Source organism: Myotis yumanensis, unplaced genomic scaffold (genome assembly GCF_028538775.1).
Source record: "Myotis yumanensis isolate MYYU_CA2020_CCGP unplaced genomic scaffold, mMyoYum1.0.hap1 SCAF_5, whole genome shotgun sequence".
NCBI classification, from domain to species: domain Eukaryota; kingdom Metazoa; phylum Chordata; class Mammalia; order Chiroptera; family Vespertilionidae; genus Myotis; species Myotis yumanensis.
The window spans coordinates 60,287,310-60,300,698 of record NW_027223756.1 but is presented as its reverse complement, the minus strand read 5'-3'; the positions used below and the strand labels follow the sequence as shown (position 1 = coordinate 60,300,698).

Sequence of the window (13,389 nt, the reverse complement as noted above, 5' to 3'; positions counted from 1 at the left end):
TGAACATGGATTAGAAAACCTATTCGAAGAAATAATATCAGAAAACTTCCCTGAGGTGGGGAAGAAAAAAGTCACACAAGCCCAGAGAGTCCCAAACAAGGTGAACCCGAAAAGACCCACACCAAGACACATCATAATTACCATGGCAAATGTTCAGGATAAAGAGAGAATCTTACAGGCTGCAAGAGAGAGACGGAAAGTAACATACAAGGGATCTCCCATTAGATTATCAAATGATTTCTCAACAGAAACACATCAGGCCAGAAAAGAATGGACGGAAATCTACAAAGTGATGCAAAGCAAAGGACTGAATCCAGAATACTCTATCCAGCAAGGCTATCATTCAAAATTGAAGGGGAAATAAGAAGCTTCACAGACAAAAAAGGGCTAAGGGAGTTTATCACCACCAAGCCAGCCATGCAAGAAATGCTAAAGGGACTGGTGTAAAAAGAAGAAATATCAAGCTCAGAAAGAAAACAGCCACACACACACACACAAAAAGAAATGGCTACAAACAAATACCTTTCAATAATAACTTTAAATGTAAATGGACTAAATGCTCCAACCAAAAGACATCGAGTGGCTGAATGGATAAAAAAACATGACCCATACATCTGCTGTCTACAAGAGACCCACCTCATTAGAAGGGACTCACACAGACTGAAAGTGAAGGGATGGAAAAATATCTTTCACGCAAATGGAAAGGAAAAGAAAGCTGGGGTAGCAATACTTATATCTGACAAAGTACATCTCAAAGTGAAGGCCATAACCAGAGATAAGGAAGGCCACTTCATAATACTAAAGGGATCAATACAACAAGAAGATATAACCCTGGTAAACATATATGCACCCAATGCAGGAGCACCCACATACATAAGAAAACTTCTGGAAGATATCAGGGGAGAGATCGACAACAATACAATCATAGTAGGGGACTTTAATACACCACTGACATCACTGGATAAATCCGCTAGACAAAAACTCAGCAAAGAAACAGCAATCCTAAATGACTCACTAGATCAGATGGACTTAATTGACATCTTCAGAACACTTCACCCCACAGCTGCGGAATATACATTCCTCTCAGGTGCTCATGGGACATATTCAAAAATAGACCACATATTGGGTCACAAGCAAAGTCTCCACAAATTCAAGAAGATTGAAATCATAAAAAGCTTCTTCACAGACCACGATGGCATAATGTTAGAAATAAACTACAATAAAAACAACCCAAAATACTCAAACACTTGGAAGCTGAATAGCATGTTATTAAATATTGATTGGGTTACCGATGACATCAAAGAAGAAATTAAAAACATCCTGGACACTAATGACAATGAAAACACAACAATCCAAAACCTCTGGGACACAATGAAAGCAGTCCTGAGAGGGAAGTTTATAGCTCTACAGGCCTATCTCAAAAAACAAGAAAAAATGGTAGTCAATCATCTAACTCTACAACTCAAAGAATTAGAAAGAGAGCAACAAGAAAACCCCAGAGTGAGCAGAAGGAAGGAGATAATAAAGATTAGAGCAGAAATCAATGAAATAGAGACCAAAAAAACAATACAGAAAATCAATGAAACCAAGAGCTGGTTCTTTGAAAGGATAAACAAGATTGACAAACCCCTAGCCAGGCTCACCAAGAAGCAAAGAGAGAGGTCCCAAATAAACCAAATCAGAAATGATAGAGGCGAAATAACAACAGACCCCACAGAAATACAAATGATTGTTAAACAATACTACGAGCAACTCTACTCCAACAAACTGGACAACCTGGAGGAAATGGACAAATTCCTAGAAAAATACAACATTCCAAAACTCAATCAGGAAGAATCTAAAAACCTCAATAGGCCAATAACTATGGAAGAAATTGAAGCAGTCATCAGAAAGCTTCCAGCAAACAAAAGCCCAGGGCCAGACGGCTTCACAGGGGAGTTCTACCAAACATTCAAGGAAGAACTAAAACCTACCCTCCTCAGACTACTACAAAAAATTCAAGAGGAAGGAACGCTTCCAAGCTCATTCTATGAAGCCAGCATCACCCTAATACCAAAACCAGGTAAAGACATCACAATGAAAGAGAATTACAGGCCAATATCCCTCATGAACATAGATGCCAAAATCCTCAACAAAATCTTAGCAAATCGGATCCAGCAGTACATCAGAAGGATCATACACCATGACCAAGTAGGATTCATCCCAGAGATGCAAGGATGGTACAACATCCGTAAATCAATAAATGTGATACATCACATAAACAAATTGAAAGAAAAAAACCACATGGTCATATCAATTGATGCAGAAAAAGCATTCGACAAAATCCAACACCCATTTTTGATAAAAACTCTCAGAAAGGTGGGAATAGAAGGATCATACCTCAACATAATAAAAGCCATATATGACAGGCCCACAGCCAACATCATACTCAATGGACAAAAACTAACACCATTTCCCCTAAGAACAGGAACAAGACAGGGATGCCCACTCTCACCACTCCTGTTCAACATAGTACTGGAAGTATTAGCCATTGCAATTAGGCAAGAAGAAGGAATAAAAGGCATCCAAATTGGAAAAGAGGAAGTAAAACTGTCCTTATTTGCAGATGACATGATATTATACATACAAAACCCTAGAGACTCCATCAAAAAGCTACTAGACTTAATACATGAATTTGGCAATGTAGCAGGATACAAAATTAACCCCAAGAAATCTGAGGCATTTCTATACACCAACAGTGAACTTTCAGAAAGGGAGATCAGAAAAACAATCCCATTTACCATCGCACCAAAAAAATTAAGATACCTAGGAATAAACTTAACTAAAGAGGTTAAAGACCTCTACTCAGAAAACTACAGGACGTTGAAAAAAGAGATAGAGGAAGACATAAACAGATGGAAGAACATGCCATGTTCTTGGATTGGTAGAATCAACATCATTAAAATGTCCATACTACCCAAAGCAATCTATACATTCAACGCACTTCCCATTAAAATACCAATGGCCTTCTTCAAAGATCTAGAACGAACTCTCCAAAAATTCATCTGGAATAAAAAAAGACCCCGAATAGCTGCAACGATCCTGAGAAAGAACAAAGTAGGTGGGATCTCAATGCCAGATATCAAGCTGTATTACAAAGCCACTGTTCTCAAAACTGCCTGGTACTGGCACAAGAACAGACATATAGATCAGTGGAATAGAATAGAGAGTCCAGAAATTAGCCCGAACCAATATGCTCAATTAATTTTTGACAAAGGAGGCATGAACATACAATGGAGCCAAGATAGTCTCTTCAATAAATGGTGTTGGGAAAATTGGACAGACATATGCAAGAAAATGAAACTAGACCACCAACTTACACCATACACAAGAATAAACTCAAAATGGATAAAGGACTTAAATGTATGACAGGAAACCATAAAAATTCTAGAAGAATACAAAGGCAACAAAATCTCAGACATATGCCAAAACAATTTCTTCACTGATACAGCTCCTAGGGCAGTTGAAACTAAAGAGAAACTGAACAAATGGGACTACATCAAAATAAAAAGCTTCTGCACAGCAAAAGAAACCATCAACAAAACAACAAGAAAACCCACCTCGTGGGAAAACATATTTGCCAACGTCATATCTGATAAGGGCTTAATCTCCAAAATTTATAGGGAACTCATACAACTTAACAAAAAGAAGATAAACAATCCAATCAAAAAATGGGCAAAGGATCTAAATAGACACCTTTCAAAAGAGGACATTCAGAAAGCCAAGAGACATATGAAAACATGCTCAAAGTCACTAATCATCCGAGAGATGCAAATCAAAACAACAATGAGGTACCATCTCACACCTGTCAGAATGGCCATCATCAACAAATCAACAAACGACAAGTGCTGGAGAGGATGTGGAGAAAAAGGAACACTTGTGCACTGCTGGTGGGAATGCAGACTGGTGCAGCCACTATGGAAGGCAGTATGGAGGTTCCTCAAAAAATTGGAAATGGAACTCCCATTTGACCCTGTGATCCCACTACTAGGAATATATCCCAAGAAACCAGAAACACCTATCAGAAAGGATATATGCACCCAGATGTTCATAGCAGCACAATTCACCATAGCTAAGATCTGGAAACAGCCTAAGTGCCCATCAGTAGATGAATGGATTAGAAAACTGTGGTACATCTACACTATGGAATACTATGCTGCTGTTAAAAAGAAGGAACTCCTACCATTTGCAACATCATGGATGGAACTGGAGAGCATTATGCTAAGTGAAACAAGCCAGTCAATGAAGGAAAAATACCACATGATCTCACTCATTCATGGATAATAAAGACCATTACAAACTTTTGAACAATAATAGATACAGAGGCAGAGCTGCCTCAAACTGATTGTCAAACTGCAGTGGGAAGGCCAGAGAGAGTTGGGGGGCAGGAGGGAGGGGAGTAAGAGATCAACCGAAGGACTTGTATGCATGCATATAAGCATAACTAATGGACATAAGACACTGGGGAGTAAGGGAGGGTAGTGGTTTGTCAAGGGCGGGGGGGGGGGGGGAAAGGATACTTATGTAATACCCTTTGTAATACTTTAAGAGGAAAATAAAAAAAAAAAAAAAAAAAAAAAAAATATAAATTTCCAGTACTGTAATGCTAAAGATTTGTAATCCATAGATCTATGGTGGTACTTAGAAATCTATATTTTGAAATATTTCCCAGATGATTTTCTTAGGAATAAGCTGTGGACTGGCTGTTAGATAAAGAATGCATGGATGGAATAAAATGCTAAGCTGATGATAGTTCTTCATATTGGGTAGAATTAAATTCTTCAAATTACTGAAAGTAGGAAAAGTGGCATTTCAAGAATAAAAATATTTTCTGCTTTTTAATGTGGAACTTGATGAACTTTTTAAGTGAAACTAATCTAAGAAAACTATGTACTCATTTTAAATGAATACTCTCTGGATTTGGGAAGTAATAGAGATCCACATCATTTACATTTTTGTTATCTATTCTAATTAGTAATATAAATGAAATATGTCTGTAGCTCAGAATTAGTCTTCAAATAATTAGAATTATGTGTAGTCTAAATAGAAATTCTTACTGGACTCGCATGCCTCAATTGTTTAGATTTAGTAATTTAGATTTTAAGCATGTTTTGTTGATTCTAGTGACTGTCTTTTCGAGTTTTAAAGAAAAACCAAACAGCTCCATGCGTGTAGGAATGAGGGCTGGGGTAGAAGTGGGGCCTCCTTTGAGAAAAACCGGATGTCTTCTCCATCAATCACGCTGGGACAGGAAAGACTGGGCTTTGTTCTGGAGTGGAGGAGAACCCTCTTCACAGTTGGTGTTAAGGAGAGAATTGGGCATTGCGTCCTAATAAGAGAACAGGGTCAAAGAGGATTCCAAGTAATGCAAGAGAAATTAGCCCTTGAAATATTGCAGATGGCTAGGAGGAATGAAGAGAGATGGCCCCAGCTCTGGGAACATCTATGGCATTGGCCTCTAGGCAAAATATGTAATCTTCAGTTTAAAGTTATGTTTTTCTCTTCTTGCCTGAAAATTGCATATTGCCAAGCTCTCAGTAAGAAGAAGGATAGCCGGTTGTTTGTTTTTCCTTTGTGTTGAAGCAGAGTGAGGAGAACTTCAGTCTGATCACAAGCCAGCAAGTGATCTCCACTCCCATGTCTTTCCAGTCACCATGCTCCACTAACTCATTCATTACCCTACTGACATTTCCAGTAACATTTCTGGGACTGTTAATGTAGCCATTAGCTCCTTGGGGATCCCTTATGAGCTATTCTCATTTACTCCATTATTCCTGGAGAGCAATTGCACTCTACTAAGAGGAACATATGGGAATACTTTAGATTGGATAGCTCAGCTAGTAAAAATTCAAGACTAATAAAGTCAAGGTCAGGAGATTGTTCTCTATGGTAATCAGGGAGCAATTAACTTAGGGAAAAAATAATTTTCCAAAGGCAGTGATTAAAGCTGCACCTTGGCCAATGATTGCTATCATGGTGAAACCCAGGTGAGAGAAAAAGGATGTTTAATCTGTCCATTAGCAGACTCATTAGTCCAGAATGACACATGGATGCCTGTGGGTGCCTCTGACAGGTCTAGACAGGGAAGAAGGAATTAGGGCAGGAAAAGGAGATGGAGAGAAAACAAGAGCATTAAAGGATCACTTGTGTATTTGGGGGAGTACAGAACTATAATTTATAAGATATGCTGGATGGTAAGCATGTGAATTGATTTTATATTGAAGGGAGAGGACTTTTGGATTCCTCAAAGCCAATATTATTATGATGACCTGTTTGGACTCAGAAGAGAGCTGAGAAACCACTCAAAGGTCACATCTGATGATGGTGTTTTGTTGTGACATCTTCACTCCTAGAACAGCATGATCACAGGTTCAGCTCCAGTTAAAAAGGGATTTCTGGAAAAAAATATGGGCTCTGAGCAGTATTCAGCAGAGGAAAGTTAAATATGTGAACCAAAGATAAAATTATCTCTCTGTGTGTGCAATTACATACAGGATTTTAATGAATAAGGAAAGAGAAAGCTTGAATCCGGTGTTTAGATCATTAGTGTGTAGAGTCAGAGCGATTGAGTCAACCACCTGACCTGCATGGGACAATGTGAGCTATTCCTGGAAGATGAGTCAAAAGGGTGAGGCCCTTCCCACACTTAAAAATGTCTTATTTGCATATCTCTAGCTCATCTATTTTAGTAATACTTTGGTAAGATTTCAATGTGAAGACCAGATCTATGGAGTTATGGGAATAAATAGTATTTTCATTTGATTTTGTACTGTAGTTTTTTTCTTTTACAAAACCATTTGCACTCATCACACACACACATACACACACACACACACACACAGCTGATCAGTTAAACATATGATGTAAGCAGTAATTATATCAAAGTTATTCTGATACTTTAAACGGAAGAATAAAGGGATGCTACAAGAAATAACTATCTTGTTATGCTCATCTATTGCTATCATAGGTGTGGTTTTAAAGCATGTGTTAATGCAGAACTTATGTGCGCTAAGTTGTAGGAAAACAAGGCAGTTATTTAAACAACATCATTGACTCCCATTATAAAAAGACTATTGGGAGAAGAGAACAGGGGTGGAGGATATTCTTGAATCTGGAAGGAAGAAACATCAGAAACAGACTCTGGAATGTTGACTCCCATTGTGCATTCAGTAAAGAGTCAAGACAAAGATTAGACATAATCTGATGTGGCATCAAAGAGGCCAGAACTGTTTCACTGCTCTTACTCATTCCCCTGGCTCTCACCCGCTGGCCACGGACAAGTAGATGAGAAAAGGTGCATTGAAGAGAACTTCCCAGCCTCTAAAGATTGTTCACAGCCTAAGCCAAATGAGCAGGGGCAGACATATAAGATGGTGTGTGAGAAAAATGTAACAGGGAGGTGTTTATTGCTGTGGCTGATTGTGGTAATGTATAAAGAAACTGTATATTAATTATCCCACCTAATTTGCTTCTGTGTTTAAATAGATTCAATTATTAATAACAGACAATGGAAAGGCGATACACTATCTTTCATAGAGTAGTGCTAAACACTCTGCTGAAACTAGTAATTTCTTTTAGAATTAAAAAAAAAGTATAACATGGAACTATCCAGAAGTTGGTGCTGAAATATGCATTTTGTATCACAGCTCAGACCCTCAATTGTGTGACACCACGTTGGGACTATAGCTACAGCTTTGGTTGAGCATATAAAATAAACCACCTTAGTTTATTGAGAAGTATTTCAAATAGAATTGTTCCATAAAATAATAATTTCATTAAAAACTGACCCCCATTTTCAAATTAGTTTCTATATCATGAGCAGGTGCTGGAGCAGTTTCCAAAGTGACTGCACTTCACTCATTCTCAGGGAGCACCGGTTGATTTATTACTATTCATTTATTGTTAAGACAAGAAGACTTCAAGGACACACTGGTGACTTTTCATAGCATTTTATTTGCATTATCGAACCAAAGGCTTTTTCCTAGAGGACAATAGTCAATACAATACATCTTATTCTGTTCAGGGTGCTGCTTTTCATATTTCAGGTGCAGAGTTATAATAAATGTTTATACATCCCATAAATGACATGGAAAATAACACATTATTAATCAGATTTTTCTATAGAATAAACGTTTTTTTTTAGGTCCCTGTCTAGGTAAATTTTCAGCACTATGTATTGAAATGGGTATGTATTGTGGAGTCAGAATTTGCAGCTACTAAAGCTTTCTGATCTGTGATTGACTTGTCTTTAAAATGGAAAGAAAAATAAAAATTGTTAGCAAATATTGGGTGAGGGTCAAATGAATAAAATATAAAAAGCACTAGGAATCTGTTTGCCCCAGACAATAATGATCCTGGCAGAATCTGCCTGATGTAACTATTTGGGAACTCTGGAGTCTAGTCAAAGCTTGGGATTTCAGGGGAAGGCTTGGATGATAAATTGCAGTTAATTTGGGTCAAGTTCAGCTCTTAGCAAAATAAAAGGTACCAAGCCCCACTGCTCAGCTCTGTGACCAGCAGCTGTGCATGTGTCCAGGAGCAGTTTGCAGGAGCCATGGTGGGTAAATAGGACCCTGTCTTCCAAATACTGGGACCTGTGCTCTAATCTCCAATTGCTCCTTCTGATCTCAGACATGCAAAGAGGTGCATGGCCATGACTACTGCACACTTTCCCCCATGTTATAAACACCTCCCCTTCCAGCTAAAGGGACTTCCAGGGGATTAGAGGGCCATATGCTTTCTCCCACCCCTTTCATTTTTCTTTTTTTCCTCTTTTGGAAACCACACCACAGAGAAAAGCCACTGTATATATGGGAAAAATCAGAAAGTCACTATATGTGCTTAAGTAATGGTATAGGCTCAGTAAAGACATGAGACAATCTTAAGTTTACATCCCAGGCTGATCTTCAGCCCACAGACAGCCCACAACAATAATTTTCAAAATTAAAAAAAAATGCTTATAAAGTCTGGGGGAAGGGGAGAATCTGACTTCCAGATTTATCATATTATCAGATTCAAAGGTCCAGTTTTCAACAAAATATCACAAGAAAGTATTACCATTCTGGGAGGGGGGGGGGGGGGACGACAAAAACTGTCCCTGAAAAAAACTAGATGGCAGATTTAGTACATAAAGACTTTAAAACAACTCTCTTAAAGATGCTCACAGAACTAAAAGATGATATAGAGAAAGTCAACAAAATTGTTTGTGAACAAAAAGGAAATATCATTGAAGAGATAGGAAACCTACAAAAAAATCAAAAGAAAATATTGGAGCTGAAAAATACAATAACTAAAACAAAAATTCACTAGAGAAATCAAAGGTAAATTTGAATAAGCAAAAGAAAGTATCAACAAATTAGAAGTTAGGACAATAGAAATGATCAACTCTGAGGAACATAAAGAAAAAAACTGAAAACAAGTGAATTGAGACTAAGGGACCTGTGGGGCTCCGTGAATTAAAGTACATATTGTGGGAATCTAAGAAGTAGAGGGGAGGCATTTGAAGAAATCATTGCTGAAAACGCTTCAAATTTGGTGAGATAAATGAATGTAAACATCCAAGAAACTTGACAAACTCTTAGTAAGATGAACTAAAAAATAACAACACTGGAACACATTCTACTCAAACTTTTGAAAGCCAAAGACAAAAATAAGAGAGAAGATCCTCCATAAAAGTAACAGCCTATTTTTCATCAGAAACTTTGGAGACCAGAAGACAGTGGAACAATATGTTGAGAGTATAAAAAGAAAAAGACTGTCAACTAAAAGTTCTATATCTGGCAAAACTGTCTTTCAAAGGTTAGGGAGAAATTAGGACCATATAAACAAAAGCTGAGGAAATTAATGGTCATTGGAACGGCCTTGTAAGAAATACTCAGGGAGTTCCGTAGGTTGAAATATAAGGACAATAGGCAGTTTAAGCCATATGAAGAAATAAAGATTATAGTAAAGGAAAATGCATAGGCAATTATAAGATCTAGTATTATTGCAACAATGGTTTGTAATTGCAATTTTTCCTTTCTAGATAATTTAGAAAACTAACATTAAAAATGTATAGTCTGCCCTGGCCGGTTTGGCTCAGTGGATAGAGCATCAGCCTGCGGACTGAGAGGTCCCAGGTCCAATTCCGGCCAAGGGCATGTACCTTGGTTGTGGGCACATCCCCAGTGGGAGGTGTGCAAGAGGCAGCTGATTGATGTTTCTCTCTCATCGATGTTTCTAACTCTCTATCCCTCTGTCTTCCTCTCTGTAAAAAATCAATAAAATATATTTAAAAAATGTATAGTCTATTAGCTAGCGCTGTCATAACTTTGGCTTATAACTCTACATTTTGTTTTCTTCAAAACTTAAGAAACTACCACATGTAAAATAATTATTAATTTAAGTGTTTGCACACACAATTTCCTTTCACCTTAGAGAAGATGAGTTGTGAAGCTGGGAAGGTTCAGCAATGTGCACTATAATTTTTGTAAATAGACTTTATCTTTTAGAGAAATTTTAGGTTTGTAGAGAAATTGAGCAGAAGGTACAGAGATTTTCCATATACCCTTTGATCCCACATATATGTATTTCCTATACTATCAATATTCTTGACCAGAATAGAACATTTGTTACAATTGATGAGCCTACATTAACACATCATTATCACCCAAAGTCCATAGTTTACCTTAGGGCAGTGGTTCTCAACTTCCTAATGCCGTGACCCTTTAATACAGTTCCTCATGTCGTGGTGACCCCAAATTTCATTGTTACAAATTGAACATAATTAAAGCATAGTGATTAATCACAAAGACAATATGTAATTATATATGTGTTTTCTGATGGTCTTAGGCAACCCCTGTGAAAGGGTCATTCGACCCCCAAAGGCAGTTGAGAACCGCTGCCTTAGGGTTTACTCTTGGTGACATACATTCTATGGGTTTGGACAAATTTATAGTGACATGTAGCCACTATTATAGTATCATATAATATCTTTTCACTGCCCTAAAATTCTTTTTTTTCCTCTATTCATCCATCCCTCTCCCCTTACCATTGGTGACCATTGATCTTCTATTATATCCAGAGTTTTGTCTTTTCCAGAAATTCATATAGTTGAAATCATACAGCACAAAGTCTTTTCAGACTGGCTTATTTCACTTAGTAATATGCATTTAAGTTTCCTCCATATGTTTTCACAGCTTGTTACCTTATTTCTTTTTAACACTGAATAATATTCCATTGTCTGGACTTACTACAGTTTATATATCCATTCATTTACTGAATAACATTTTATTTATTAATACATTTTGGCTATTGTGAATAAAGCTGCTATGGCAATCCGTGTACAGGATTTTGTGTGGATGTAAGTTTTGGTTCATTTGGTTAAACACAAGGAGCATGATAGCTGTATGTTATGAGCAGGCTATGTCTTATTTTGTAAGAGACCACCAAATCATCTCCCACAGTGGCTGTACCATTTTGTATTCCATTAGCAATAAATGAGAGTTCCTGTTGCTCACCTTCTCATTTTTCACTCTCTCTTTTTTCCCTGCCTCCCCTCCCTCTTTCTACTTATTTTTTCTTTTTTGAAATACACTCTCTGATAATGTTTAACATTTACTATTTTGACTTGGGCTCTCCCCCCGCCCGCCCCCCTCCCCCCCCCCACACACACATAAAAAAAGAAAGAAAGAAAGAAACAAACAAAAACACAGGCTAAGGACACTGGCACCCATATCCTGCTGCTCATAAGCTAGCAAAGTCACTTCACCTCACATCATCACTGTACATCGGGAGTGGAGGAGTTTTGCCGACTGCGGCTTCTTACTCCGAGTTCAGGGACTAAATGAAGGCACAAATCCAGAGAGCGAAGTAGACCACTGAAAATAATCTTTGTCCTTGAGCACATTTTGAAAGCTGGGTGAACTTGATCAACACTTTCTGGTATCATACCTTGTTGAGGTAAAGGAAGCAAAGTTCAGGGTCTGCCAATAGTTCAGTAATAGGAGACACACATAATATCTGCAACATTAAAGGGTTACACTGTCAGTGTTATGAGGAACTAGAAAAATTTCATCTCCTTTCAGGGGCCTATCCAGAAAATTGTCTTTTATAAAGCATAGCACTTTCTTTCCCCTGAGAATTTGCAATGATAGCTAGCCTGAATTCAAATTACCTGGCTGGACCAAAATACCTCAAGCTGAGAATTTATTTTAAAGTGATCTCAAGCTGGTAGTGCCTTCAGGTACTGGCAAAGCAAATATAAATTTTCTCTGATGGGACCTACTTTTAGATCTCAAAACGATTCCCACAGGTAACATTCCAAGATATATGAGCTCACAGTCAAAACTCAGAAATACACAAGAAACCAAGGGAGTATATAAGAAAGTCACCAAATTAACTGACAGTTAAATTTAACAGCAAAGGCTTCAAATTATGAAAGTATGAGACAAGGAATTATGTTCAAAATGTTTAATAAAATAAATGAAGACATTAAGTATATGAATCCATTAGAAAAGTCTATTATAAATTATTAATCAGATACAAGAAGAACTAAAGTTCTAGAACTAGAATAATACAGTAATATAATTTCCCTGAAAATATATTTGCTCATAGTTTTAGGTGTACAGATCTTGTGCATTATTTTAAAAAGTTATTCCTGAGTATTTTATATTTTAATGCTATTGTAAATGATATTGATTTTTTAAATTAAATTATTTTGGGGAGTAAACAGAAATATACTTGATCTTCTTTTGTACACTGACCTTTTCTAAACTCACTTATTCTTTCCCATAATCTATTTTTGTGTTTCTTAGGATTTCCTATGCAAACAATCAGGTCACCTGCAAATAAAATCAGTTTTGCTTCAGATTTTCCAATGTTTAGAACTTTTATTTCTTTTTCTTGTCTTCTTGACAGGGCAAGCACCTCCAGTAACTTGTTGATTGCAAGTGATAAGGACATTCATCCTTGCCTTTTCCACTTCTTAGTGAGTTGTGTCTTCACCACTAAGTATAAAGTTAGGTGTGTTTGCAGATGGTCTTCATTCAATTGGAGAAATCTCTTCTCTATTCCTAGTTAGCTAAGAGGTTTTTTTCATAAACAGCTATTATTAAATTTTGTTGTCAACTGTATTATTATTGTCAACTGTATCTTCTGAATCTACTGAATTGATGATATGATGTGGTTACATAGCATCAGAGGGAATATTTTGTGAGACCGGCCACACAGCAGCACAAAACAGTGCCTACCTCAATGATACCCCAAATAATGGCTTGCCATCCTTCTTTATTTCAACCCTTTTGTCCCTCATTCCTATTTCTCATGAATGACTGTCTCAGACTATTTTGTTTTTGAGGGATCCCAGGCTAA

The 13,389-nt window shown here is 37.3% G+C and overlaps 1 protein-coding gene across 2 annotated transcripts in view; it reads right to left on the bottom strand.

Annotated features, from left to right (window-relative positions):
* Window positions 1-13,389, bottom strand: part of MARCHF1 (membrane associated ring-CH-type finger 1) — a 367,501-nt gene that overhangs the window by 164,615 nt on the left and 189,497 nt on the right. The window lies entirely within an intron of this gene.